This window comes from Mytilus galloprovincialis, chromosome 2 (assembly GCF_965363235.1).
Source record: "Mytilus galloprovincialis chromosome 2, xbMytGall1.hap1.1, whole genome shotgun sequence".
Taxonomy (NCBI): domain Eukaryota; kingdom Metazoa; phylum Mollusca; class Bivalvia; order Mytilida; family Mytilidae; genus Mytilus; species Mytilus galloprovincialis.
In genome coordinates, this window is record NC_134839.1 from 17,452,230 (window position 1) to 17,464,825 (window position 12,596).

The window sequence follows — 12,596 nt, forward strand, 5'->3', positions numbered from 1 at the left end:
TATTCTGCCAGAACTGACTTATGAACTCATATCAAGATATTTCTGATTAGTGCTGACTTTTGAACATACGTTTTCATAGATTTAAATGATGAAAGTTACTTGCATGTTATGATGACCTTTGACTTACTTAATATTTATTTTATATTATGGCTTTGCTTTCGATCAACAGGTATTCCTCAATTATTTGCGGAAAAGTAATAATTTATTTTTTTCCGGAATAGTTACTTTTTTTCCGGAAAAGTAAGATATTTATTTGCGGAAACGTAAACTTTTTTTTCCGGAAACGTCATCTTCTTTTTCCGGAAAAGTAATGCCAATTTGCGGAAACGTAAAACGCCGGGTAAGTCTTTCTATTTCAATGTTCATAGAGCAAGTTATAATCAATGAACTGAAATATCAGTAAAGTCTCTGAAAACAGATTTCTAAGTTTTGTTAGTATCCACCAAAAATCAGTAATATTTCATGATTATTTCCCACCGTATTCATTTAAACTCTAGCAGACTTTCATCTACATGTACCAAGTGCTCAGGACTGGATTTTGCTTTAATTCAACAAAACGACCATATGATGTAACACACGCTTTAATTTTTTGGTGGGCTTCCTCAATAGCCATACCAGAAAAGTTTAAACTTCTTCTCTGTCTGGTTTACAGTCAAGGAACAATTTATGCATTTCTAGATTCAATGTCGATAGATAAAGCACATCGCATTAATGAGTTGACACCATGGTGAATAGTTGGTGGGATTCAAAACAAAGAACCACGAGATAATTTTCGCGATAGGTTCTAGATTTACAAAGAAGGTAGTCTCACGTGTAGGAACCTTAAAAGTACCAATACTGCCGATTAAAATCGCAGGATAGCATACAATAATGTAAAATGTAGAGATTCTTTAGATCTTTCCAAACATCACCTATCAAATTCTTAGATTTTCTTACCATCACTCAAAGAAAATATGTACTGGCAGTAAGTGTTTGACAATAAACGGTAAAGTGTGCATGCTGTAACATGGTGTGCTCTACATGACTTTGTAAACTGAGAAGCCCTCAAGAATGAATCTACTGTACCGGTTGATGTAGCGTGGTCATATACAAACACACTAGTCCATCCACAAATGGTATCTCCGAGCCAACGTCTACATCCGAGGCCACGTTCCATTGTATTAGTGCTGCTACTTTGAAAAATGATTGGTCAAAAGCCGAAAGGGGAGTTTGACCTCAATTTAGCTCTTCGGTAAATGTCCAATAAATGTCGTCTCATTGCAATAGATTAAGCTTGCCAGTGTAACAGAGATAAAAATGCAGACATTGCAGGTAGTTTATTCCCATCTGACAACCATAAAGCATGATAGGTGGACCATGATATGGATGTCCTTAGTGCTGCCCAAAAGTCATACTGGTATCATGAAATGAATCTTCTAATTATATACTGCTTGGATTATGATCAGTGTTGTCTAGATCTGCATCAGACGAAGTTAGTATATCTTGAAGTAGATGGGAAGGACAGACAATACCTCTCAGGATATAACTACCACAATAAGTCTCAGTTGCCATCGAATATGACACTCTGTCGCAAAAGACAGATAGTCCAAGTTTTACGAAATTCTCTACACGATTACTTTTTTCTAGTCTTTCAGTGGATCATGATTCCCATATAAGCACACATTGGGGGTTAATTATCTTCCATGTGACGATAGATAAGTCTCGGAAAGTTATATAACCAGACTAGTAGTCAGCACTTTTATGCTGACACAATTGTATTTTCTGTTCATAAGAAGAATGGATAATAAATAAAAACAATTTTATTTTACCAGGAGGTGTATATTACCTTAATCGTATTTGACATAATTTTTTGGGAAATTCGGTTCATAAGGCTATTTCAATTTTTTATTTGATTTGGCTACCCAACTGTTTTAATTTTTACATCACCGTAATCAAATTATGCCTGCTATCTTTGGTGTGTTTTATTTTACAATCACTAGATCGAAGCCACTGCTGGTGATTATTTTGTCCCTATTAAGTAGTCAGCACATGTTTGCTGACATAAATTATTATTGATGAGTATTTTCCTTTTCTGTAAATTTCATGTTTATGAAATAAGAACTATTCAAACCTGCACTATTGTTAAGTATACTTTATAAGTCCACTTAGGTGTAAAACATGAACTTTGAACATTGTAAGTAATGATGCTAATGAGCACTTTTGAATCTGAAGCCATTTTTAATCCTTGATGATCGGCCATTTCCAAGTATGTTTATAAACCTCATAACTACCACTTTTTAAAGGTGTATGCTTTTCCTATAGAGTGATTAATTATACCAATATATTGAATAAGTCTATTGACTATTGGTGGCCATTTTGTGTTTGGCGGCCATATGGAATTTTTTTAAAGATGGCTCCATAACCAAAAATATTTTTAAGAATCATGACTATCACTGTGCAAAGTTTGTTGCTTTTACTATGAAGGGATCAATCAAACCAACATATAAGACATAGCCTCTTGACAAATGACGGCCATTTTGAATTTTGGCGGCTATTATGGATATTTTTAGATGGCTCCATATCCCAAAATGATGCAAAGTTACATGCTTTTATCATGAAGTGATCAATTATGCCAATAGTTATAATTTAGTACGCCAGACGCGCGTTTCGTCTACACAAGACTCACTAGTGACGCTCATATCAAACTATTGGACTTGCCGCTGGACTAATGGTGAATAAAATCTTGAAGTTGGGAATAACTTATGAAGTTTTTTATCAGGATCCTTTGTGCCACAAATGGTACGAGGTATGAGGTATCCAATGTTACCATGCAGATGCAATTACCTTAAAACTAGTAGTTTTTTTTACAAAAAATATACAATGATACCTCATGTATGTTGAAAAATCTAGAATTAAGAAAAAAAGAATATGCATTGTACATAATTATGATCATAAAGCATTTGAATCTATTGTAATATGTTATACAAATGTATTATCTAAGCTGTCATGAAATAGAAGTTCCTCCATAATATAAGTTCCAAAAGCTACAGATATTATGACATTGATAATAACAATTTGAATTTAACATTTGTTGACAGCCTGACCTAAAGGGTCATGTGAAATAATATAAATAAACTGTTTATATAAACTGTATTGTTTACTTATATTTTTGACATTTCACCAGTTCATGCGTTTCTTAGACTTTTTTGCACTTTATCCTTTGTATGTGCACTGTTTGATGCTTTAGTCTAGATCTTGGATAACTTGATTTATCAATATAAGTTGTAACTACGAGTACTCCCAAATCTGCATTTTGTTTATTTTTTTGTCGTTGTATAGGGATGTATAAGTACCCTGCCACGTCCGTTCTGTGTTTTTATAACTTATGTTTGTGCTTTTTATGATTTGTTGTATACTGTTAGACAACTGTACTAGAAAAGGGGGGATTGGGCGTCCGCTATCATGTTTAACATTCTGTATGTTCCTGTCCTAAAGCAGGTCGTTATTTTACTCGTTTAAATCGTTTTACATGCATTTGTCACATCAGGGCCTTTTATAACTGACAATGCGGTTTGGGTTTTGTCTTACTTGCTGACGAAGTCCGCACGTTGAACTATAGTTGTTAATTTCTGTGTCTTTTTATGTCTCTTGTGGAGAGTTGTCTCATTAGCAAACATACCATATTTTCTTATTTTTATATTTGAACTATAGCTTTCAGTAAGAACGATAACTCTTATTTTGGTGTTTTGTAACTATTGTTTTTATGTGAGTCGGTTTGTGCCTCGGACCGATCTTTTGAATTCAGCCAATTGCAACTGATTTTTACATAGAAACTACTCGACCAACCGTAACAAACAAAGCGAAAATTATCATTAGAAAATCTAGTTTAAAAATGTGTGCGATGGTTCCGTGTTCTAACAAACATGGCCGATATGGATAAAAATAGATCATTTGGCTGAAAAACCAACAAACATATCAAATAGAAGAGACTCTAGACTAGTTTCTTGGAATAATTTATTCATATACATGTAGTACGCATATTGACTCAGAAAAATAAAGTTTTCTATCAGGATTGATTGTTGGTTGCTTTACGCCGCATTAGCACAACAAGGCTATATTGCGGCGATTTTTTTTTTCTATCAGGAAAACAAATTAACAGACCATTAACACTTATTTACCCTTAATTTATTCAAAAGGAGGAAACATCAGGCGAACATTATTTTCAATGAATGTTCACAACAGGCTTTTCCATTTTTTAGGATTCTAAGTATTTGAGTCCTAAATGTAGAGTAGTAGTTTTCTACAATACAACAGATCTAGTTTTCTACAATACAATAGAATGATATAGACAAGCACCGTGCATCAAATTCATTATAAAAAGATATATTTAAACTTAAAGTCTATGAAATCATAAAGAACACATTTATGAATAGTATAATATGCATGAGGTTTTATATAGTGGCTTTTATAATTTCTTTCCAGGAGCAAAAAGACATTGTATTAAAATAACTCTGTGATTGCTCAAGGATATATATTTTTTGATAAATTGTGTAAATTAACTTTAATACCGTAATGTCATTATTTTTATTTTATAAAACTGATTATGAATCTTAATTATTTTTTTTATTAGCTTAACAATCATTCTGTAATATAATCTTGTTTTACTCAATATTAAACTGTTGTAGTTACTTATTGATATATGATAAATTATACAGCCCGTAACAGAGTAGTGATCGAATTCGCGTTTCTTTACCGTCAGAATAAGTTACGTTATCGACAAACTTATTTCAGAAGTCACATAATTTAATTTTCTTCATCGACAAAATATTTCATGTCCAACGTGTAAGTTTTCATTGTTTAAGTCGAAGTTTTGAAAGCTCGAAATCCATGATACTTTTTCTGTGCGGTAGTTATATCTACAAAATCCAATCATGTACACGACATATAATACATGTATATTCATACATGTATATTTATATATTGGGAATTTATTTTTGTTTCCAAACAGAATTATAAGGTTATGTATAAGTGCCTCCGTTCACTTCACAATTGTAAATTGTCTTCATAAAGACCAGCAAAAATAAACGGCACAAGTTCATGTAGTCATAAAAAAAGTCGTATAATTTACGTTATCGAACAAAAAATCAGAAATACGGAATATCATATGTGAATGGTTAGGAAATCCGTTTCCCCTACATGTTTTAAAAGTCAAAGAAAAATGTTTTCCCTGACACAAACGTTTTAAGAACCAGCTTTGTGTAACCTATTATAGACAAATTCGACTGGATATAAGGAAGTTAAGTAGTTATGTTTACTCTGATTTGAAATTATCTTTTAGAACTTTTTTTTAGTAATTGAGAACCTATGTTGTTTATGGATAATAGGTGAAATGTTGCATGATCCCTCAAAATGACAGCAAGCGCAGTTTTCCGGACGATTTTCATTTGTACACTGCTAAAAACTGTCAGGTCCTGGCTATGGTATATTTTGGAGAATTTTTTTTTACTGATTTTTACTTGAAAAAATATTCTCTGTGTGTGCCATTGCAAGAAATAGTTTTGCTCGTTATTTTGTCATATTAAAAAAAATTCTCAACAAAATTTTCCCGTTTAAACTGTACTAGAAAAAAGTTTGGCATGTGAAACGGACGAAGACATATTCTAACAGAAGTACAAATACCAGTCCTCCCTTTTGTGTATACATATGAGAAAATATTTCAAAGTTATTGATTGAATTTAAATCCATCACACATACGGTACACATTGTAGTCCGAAAAAATAAAGGACTTAATTCCCATCAACACCTTTTTAATTGTTTAGTTTTGGGTAAAATTGTAAAGGAAATAATACTATCAAGACGTCCTTCCATAAATCTTTTTTTTTTTGTTTTTTTGTTCTGACTTTGAAGAAATGACTACTTTTCGCCCAATCGGAATGGTGCATGGACATATTTTGTTTCATATTATTAGAATTATTTTCAATATTATCGGTATTAAACTTGATTATCGACACATGAAAGTTTGTCAGCATTGTCAATCTTGTTAACGTTAAAGTACCAATAAATAGTTCGGTCACTACTCAATTAAGTTTGTCGATAACGTAGCTAATTTTGACGGTAAAGAAACATCAATTCGATCACTTCTCTGTTACGGGCTGTATTTTACAGTTACTGTTGTACTTTTTTTACAATTTTATGCCTTTATTAACTTTCTGTGAACTTGTACGTTTGCAGATTGTATCCCTTTATTCTTGTTTTTTTTTTTTTAAGTAAAGGATACCAGATAATAAATAATACATTGTTGATATTGTATATATATGTTTTATTTTATAGTGCAACCTGATATTACATAATAATTCAACATATTTAAGTACATTATTTACATATCAGCCAGCCTTCAAAGACTTATGATGCCCTGCTATTAAACTCTAACACAATAATTACAAATGCAAAAAAGATTAAAAAAAAAAATTATATATATATATATATAACGTAATTTCTCAGTTCTATAAATTCAAATTCAAATTAATTGTTCTCTAAATTGTGTTATATCAATTATATAATTCGATACAAATTTACTGTTAGTTGTAAGTAGTAGAATGAATATTTCATCGTCATTTAATATTGATAAATTGATAGACGTGCGAATATGAAAGTCAGCAAAAAAAGTGTTCCGTTTTGATAAAAACTGAGGGCACTGAATAAGAAAGTGTTTTTCATCGTCAACCGCCGAGGAAGATTTGCATGCTTTACAAAAACTTCTGTTAGCCGGGGTTCCACGGTATCGTCCTTTTTCAATCTCCAATGGATATGTTCCACTTCTCATTTTAGCAATTGTAGAACGTTGTTGTCTTGACAACACTGACCTGACATACGATTGGGCTTCGAAGTTTGAGTGTAAAAGTTTAAATGTTCTTTAACTTTGGCATATTGTTGACATCTCTTTTCAAATTTTCGAAGAAATTATCCATCATCACATTTTTGGAAAAATTAACTAAGAACTTTGCGCTTAGTCCATCAGTTGTACTAGTATTAAACAGGTTATTTAGTTCACAATTTGCGATCAACTGTTTTAGATCGTTAAACCAAGTGTTTTTATGTGTTTTGGAAAAAAACGGAGTCCCATACAAAAATTTGGTGTGGCAATCTATAGGAATTCATACTCATGATTCGATGCCAAAGTCTAATGATATTACACCGCCTACGAATATAGGGAGGTGTCCAACCGATGTCACCACAAATTGCTGGATTCGGTTCACTTTTTCCGACACCAAGAAAAGTTCTAATAGCCCTGTTCTGAAGGGTCTCTAGTTTATCATATATCTTGTAGCCCCACACTCCCGATGAATAGTCCATGACTGGGGTCACCATACTACTGAAACGGTTAGTAAACGTTTCATAATCTAGTCCATCAATCTGGTAATATTTTGATGTTAGGGCGCCAAGAGCTCTGTTACTTGCAGTAACCAATTCGTTCGCACTGTCTGCATAGTCTATCGTTTCTGATATCGTAAATCCTAAGTACCTGTATCCCGATGTGTAGTCAACAGTTTTATTGCCAAGGACAAACTTGTAATTTTACCGTTCATTTGAAGGCTTTCGAGCGTGCAAGTATTTTCGTTTTATCGCAATTCACATATAGATTCCATTTAGCGGACCATTCCATAAGCTTCGACAATTGACACTGTAGACTTTCCTCTGTTTCAGAAATCAAGACAATGTCATCCGCATACATAAATATGCTGATCTCTAAGTAAAATAATGTTGTTCTTACGAAGAGCTTACCATATGACAGATACAGATACCAGTACTTAATAAAGAATAGTATATAATAATCCTTTAATGCGTTCATGTTGAACTCCTTGCACCCGTCGTGTTTCTCAGGAAAATGCATTACCCGTGCATGGTAAGTCGCCTTTTAAAAAGTTAAAAGGTACTTAGGCAGCAACCATTTGATTTTCTGGGGGGGGCTATGGTTTTTTTTGGAAAAAAAAGTTTGTTTCCAGTTTTTGGAGAAAAAAATAATTTGTTTTTGATTCTGAGAAAAAAAATTTGTTTGTTTCACCCTCAGCTGCCACTATATGTAATGCTAAAATTGAAAGAAAAAAATTGTTTTCGACTTGTCGCGAAAAAAAAAGATTGTTTTTCGCCGCAGGCGAAAAAAAAAGTTTGCACAGAAAAAAAAACCATAGCCCCCCCCAGAAAATCAAATGGTTGCTGCCTTATGTTTAAACGACTTAAGGAGGGAAGGAATTTGTTAAATATGCATTTTACATAATTCATCTACATGTTTTAACATAAAACCTTTGTTCCGCAGTTTCTGGTAAAAATAAAGTTAATATACTATATAGGGAAAATTAATCCGTATAATTTTGAAATTTTACCATCACATCAGACGCATATACAGGTGCTACTGAAAAAATGCTAATCATAAATCGCCAAGTCATTAGTATATAGTTTGGCTCTTAATCGCTCACTTTCTATTTCTACATGTGAGTCGAGATATCATTCAGACATAAATGTGTTTGTTGTATCTTTGATAAATTAAATAAACTGAAAGGTGGCCACATCGTCACGAAACTTGTATCATTGTTCCTACTCGAATAATTCAGTCCCTACCAGTGATCGACCCTGCCGTGCACTCGCGTTAATATGTAGCTTTAGTAAAGAGCAGCAGAAAATAACGACAGTATTATTCGAAAAAATTGATATTTTATTTCATTTGAAAATATATATACATGTATATACATTAATTACCATGGTCACTATTTCGATTCATGTTACAATCAAACAGTTTTTCTCTTTATTTTTGCATTCTTGTTTTTTGTATGTAGCTTTATTTTATAATCTCTTTTTTTTTATTCGAATTCGTCAAAATTCTTTTAAAGACCAAGCAAGTTATATTGGATCACACAAAAAGAAAAATGTAAGTAAATTTTGTATTTAATTGAAAAAAGAAAAATAGAAAATGTGTTTTCTTTCATTTCCGAATGTTTAAAAATGAAAATATTTTTAATAAAGTAGAAAATTATTATCAGAATATGTATAACGTATTACATGTTTATGTCTGTGAATATTCACATTAAGGGCATACGATACAGTTTTGAACCTGTATTTACAAGTTGATGAAAATTTGCATATAGGCTATTTTTTACCTGATTAAATCAAATATGTAATAAAAAATTTACCTTCATGTGCTACTTTTTGAGTAAAATAAGGTCGAAATTTTGTATATTTGCTCAAAATTCAGATTTGTGTCCGAATTTTCTTTTTCGAAAGAAAGACATTACTTTTTTGTTTTAAAAGATAAACACAAATTGTTTTTTGTTAAATAATCGGTAATTTTTGTATTTAAAAAGTATCATTAAAAATTATTCAATTTTTATTCCGAAATATCTCTTTATATATCAAATGTTCATGAATAGAGGAAAGAACGTCATTTTTTGCTGCATGTTTATTAAAATTAAAAAAATTGCGCTATTAACAGTTTTATAAAATTTGGGTCACATAATCTCCTTGCAAAATGAAACAAATTGCTGTTTTAAAAAATAGGGGTCCATGCACTCGTTTTCAAATTAAATCAGTTTGAATGATAAAAATCAGTCGAAAAATGCATCTTTTCCCGATATGTCATAGTTTGACGTCGCGAAAATAACATTTTACGTTAGCAACGTCATTATCTTCCCTGTAACTGTATCGTATGCCCTTAAGACTCTTTAGCGTGCAATTATATATCATATATAACCAGTGATAGACGAATACATGTAAACTAATCCTAACATTATATTAGAATATTATTTGGAGAAAATGTTAATTTTTACCTTCCTTATAAAACATGCATGCCAAAGGCTTAGTTAACTGAACACGAACAAACGTGAAGTAATCCTATTTCTAACTACACCCATATCATTTATCATTCGTATTATGTTCAAAGGTGGTTGTTTTATAAGTTTTACCCAATAGACCATAAGAAATGATACGTTTCAAACAATGTGTGTAATGATATGCAAACAAGTTTTATTGATGGCTTCCTTGTTTGGGAAACAAAATTCTTTTTACTTCTTTTAATATCTTATATATAATTATTCATATATTTTTCTGAATGAAACATTCGCGATGCTTAAATAATATTTAAAAAACAGGTGATCTTTTTGCTTTTTTGTTTTGTTTTTGTTTTTTATATACATATTTGTCATTTGCATGTACATGTATGCGCACATCAATTGATTTAGGATCAATGTCCTTAAAGTTCATTTAAAAGAAAAAAAATAGAAATCATTAACATTCCAACTTACCAAACAATTAACTATACCCTGCAATACTAATAGAAAACGGAACCTAATGGTACTTAACGAAAGGCGTTTTCTCCGGTTGCAGTCAACCAATAAAAAAATTTGAAAGATACAAAACCATCTCAAGTGCTTAGTGAATAAAATACTGAATCGTGCAATTTAATGCCTTGAAATGAATTGATAAGATTAAGTAGACTTTAATATACAATAAAAAAAAAACATCACGTTTAAGAATTTCAATGCGTCCGAAGTGCTTTTCTGGGTTTACCTTCATCAGGAATGCTCAAAGCCAAACATTTGAAATCCGAGGATGTATAAGTACCGAAATCGTTGAAGAGTTATATGACAAAAATACCTAAAATTGATAGCCAAATTCATCTTAAGTCAATTCTTTGTCTGAGGGAGTTGAAACCTTAGTTTCTTTATAATTTCAAAATTTAAAAACGGACAATTTTAGAAAGGTTTGTTAAATCATGCGAGTACCGAAGTACTAACTACTCAGCTGATGATACCCTCGGGGACTGCTAGTCCGCCAGCAGAAGTATCGACCTAGTGATTTTAAAATATTGAAAACAATACGTTAAATACTTTCCGTGCGTCCGAAGCGCTTTTCTGGATTTACCTGTCTAAAATGTTGATGAGTTCAAGATCGAGTAGCATTAGTTTACTGAGTTTAATCTTATAATAATATCTCAAAAATTTGGCAACATGCAAGTCATACAAAAATTTGGCAACATGCAAGTCATACAAAAATTTGGGTGAAAATCATCATTGAAGTTTGCTGATCGTTTTTTAATGTTTATATGTTTACTTATGAAATGCACATTTATACCCCTAGGGGTTGAAGGCATATATAAGCAATACAATATCATATAGACAATGGAAAATTTAACATATTAAACGTCATATATGAAAGAATATGTTTTAGTTGTATTGATACCATTGAAGATGAGAAACATGTAATTTTGAAATGCCCACTATATGCAGATTTTCGTGCTGTGTTACATGTATTTAGTCATGCTAATTCTTTTTATACCCCCGCCTTAAAAAAGGGGGGTATACTGTTTAACCTATGTCTGTCCTTCCGTCAGTCCGTCAGTCCGTCAGTCAGTCCGTCCGTCCCATGAATATTTTTCGTCGCATTTTTCTCAAGAACTACAATACAAGGATTTCTAAAATTTGGTTTCAGGGTATATCTAAGTCAGCTATACCGTGTGATGCGTTTTCAGATTGATCACTCGACAACTTCCTGTTTACCGAACACTTGTATGATTTTACACATGATAGCCAAGTTGAAAATTTTCGTCACATTTTTCTCAGGAACTACAATACAATGATTTCTGAAATTTGGTTTCAGGATTTATATAAGTCAGCTATACCGTGTGATGCATTTTCAGATTCATCACTCGACAACTTCCTGTTTACCGAACACTTGCATATTTTTACACTATTAATATTATCCACTTGCGGCGGGGGTATCATCAGTGAGCAGTAGCTCGCAGTTTCACTTGTTTGTCGTGATTTTAATAGTATGTCAGATGACGATGAATTTTTATTTAGTGATGAAAATGTTTACTTTTATACTGCCAAAATCTGCTATGGTATTTTACTGAAAAGAAAATGTTTATTATATTCTTAAAATTTGTATACTTTTAATTTGTTTTATGTTTTATATTTTATATATGTGTATATGTCGTGTACAAGTTGCAATTTTGTACAGGTTATACCATGTACAAAAAATGTACATGTTATAATTTGTACAATACCATGATACAAGTTATAACATGTACAAAGTACCTCGAACATATTATAACATGTACAAAATATTGCTTTAAAACGGGTTTAACCTGTACAAAATTTAAAAATAATAATAAAACAGAATATACATTCACGATTGAAATTTATTAAATAATAAAGAACAATAATCAAATACAAAAGAAGGTGCATTATTTACAGCATGCATAAAATACTTTATTTTCATACATTTTAGAAACAATGTTTTTTATTACTTGTTGCTACAAGACAGAGACATGTGACACCTTCAAGTTGCATAAAACTTTCATTCTTCTACATTTACACCTACCAGACATACAACTGTATTTTTTACACTAACAATGCACAAATATTGCCCCCCCCCAACCCCACTTAAGGATATCTTACGGACCATCACACTCATATCACTCATTGGGACTTCAGACACATTCAAAGTTGCATTTGCAAGAAATTGAATTGGGTTTATACTCAAGTATCCCTTTATTTGTCCAACTAAGTCTTCAGTTCCAATTTTGTAGCCGCCATATTTTCATTCACATTCATCACCTACCTGTT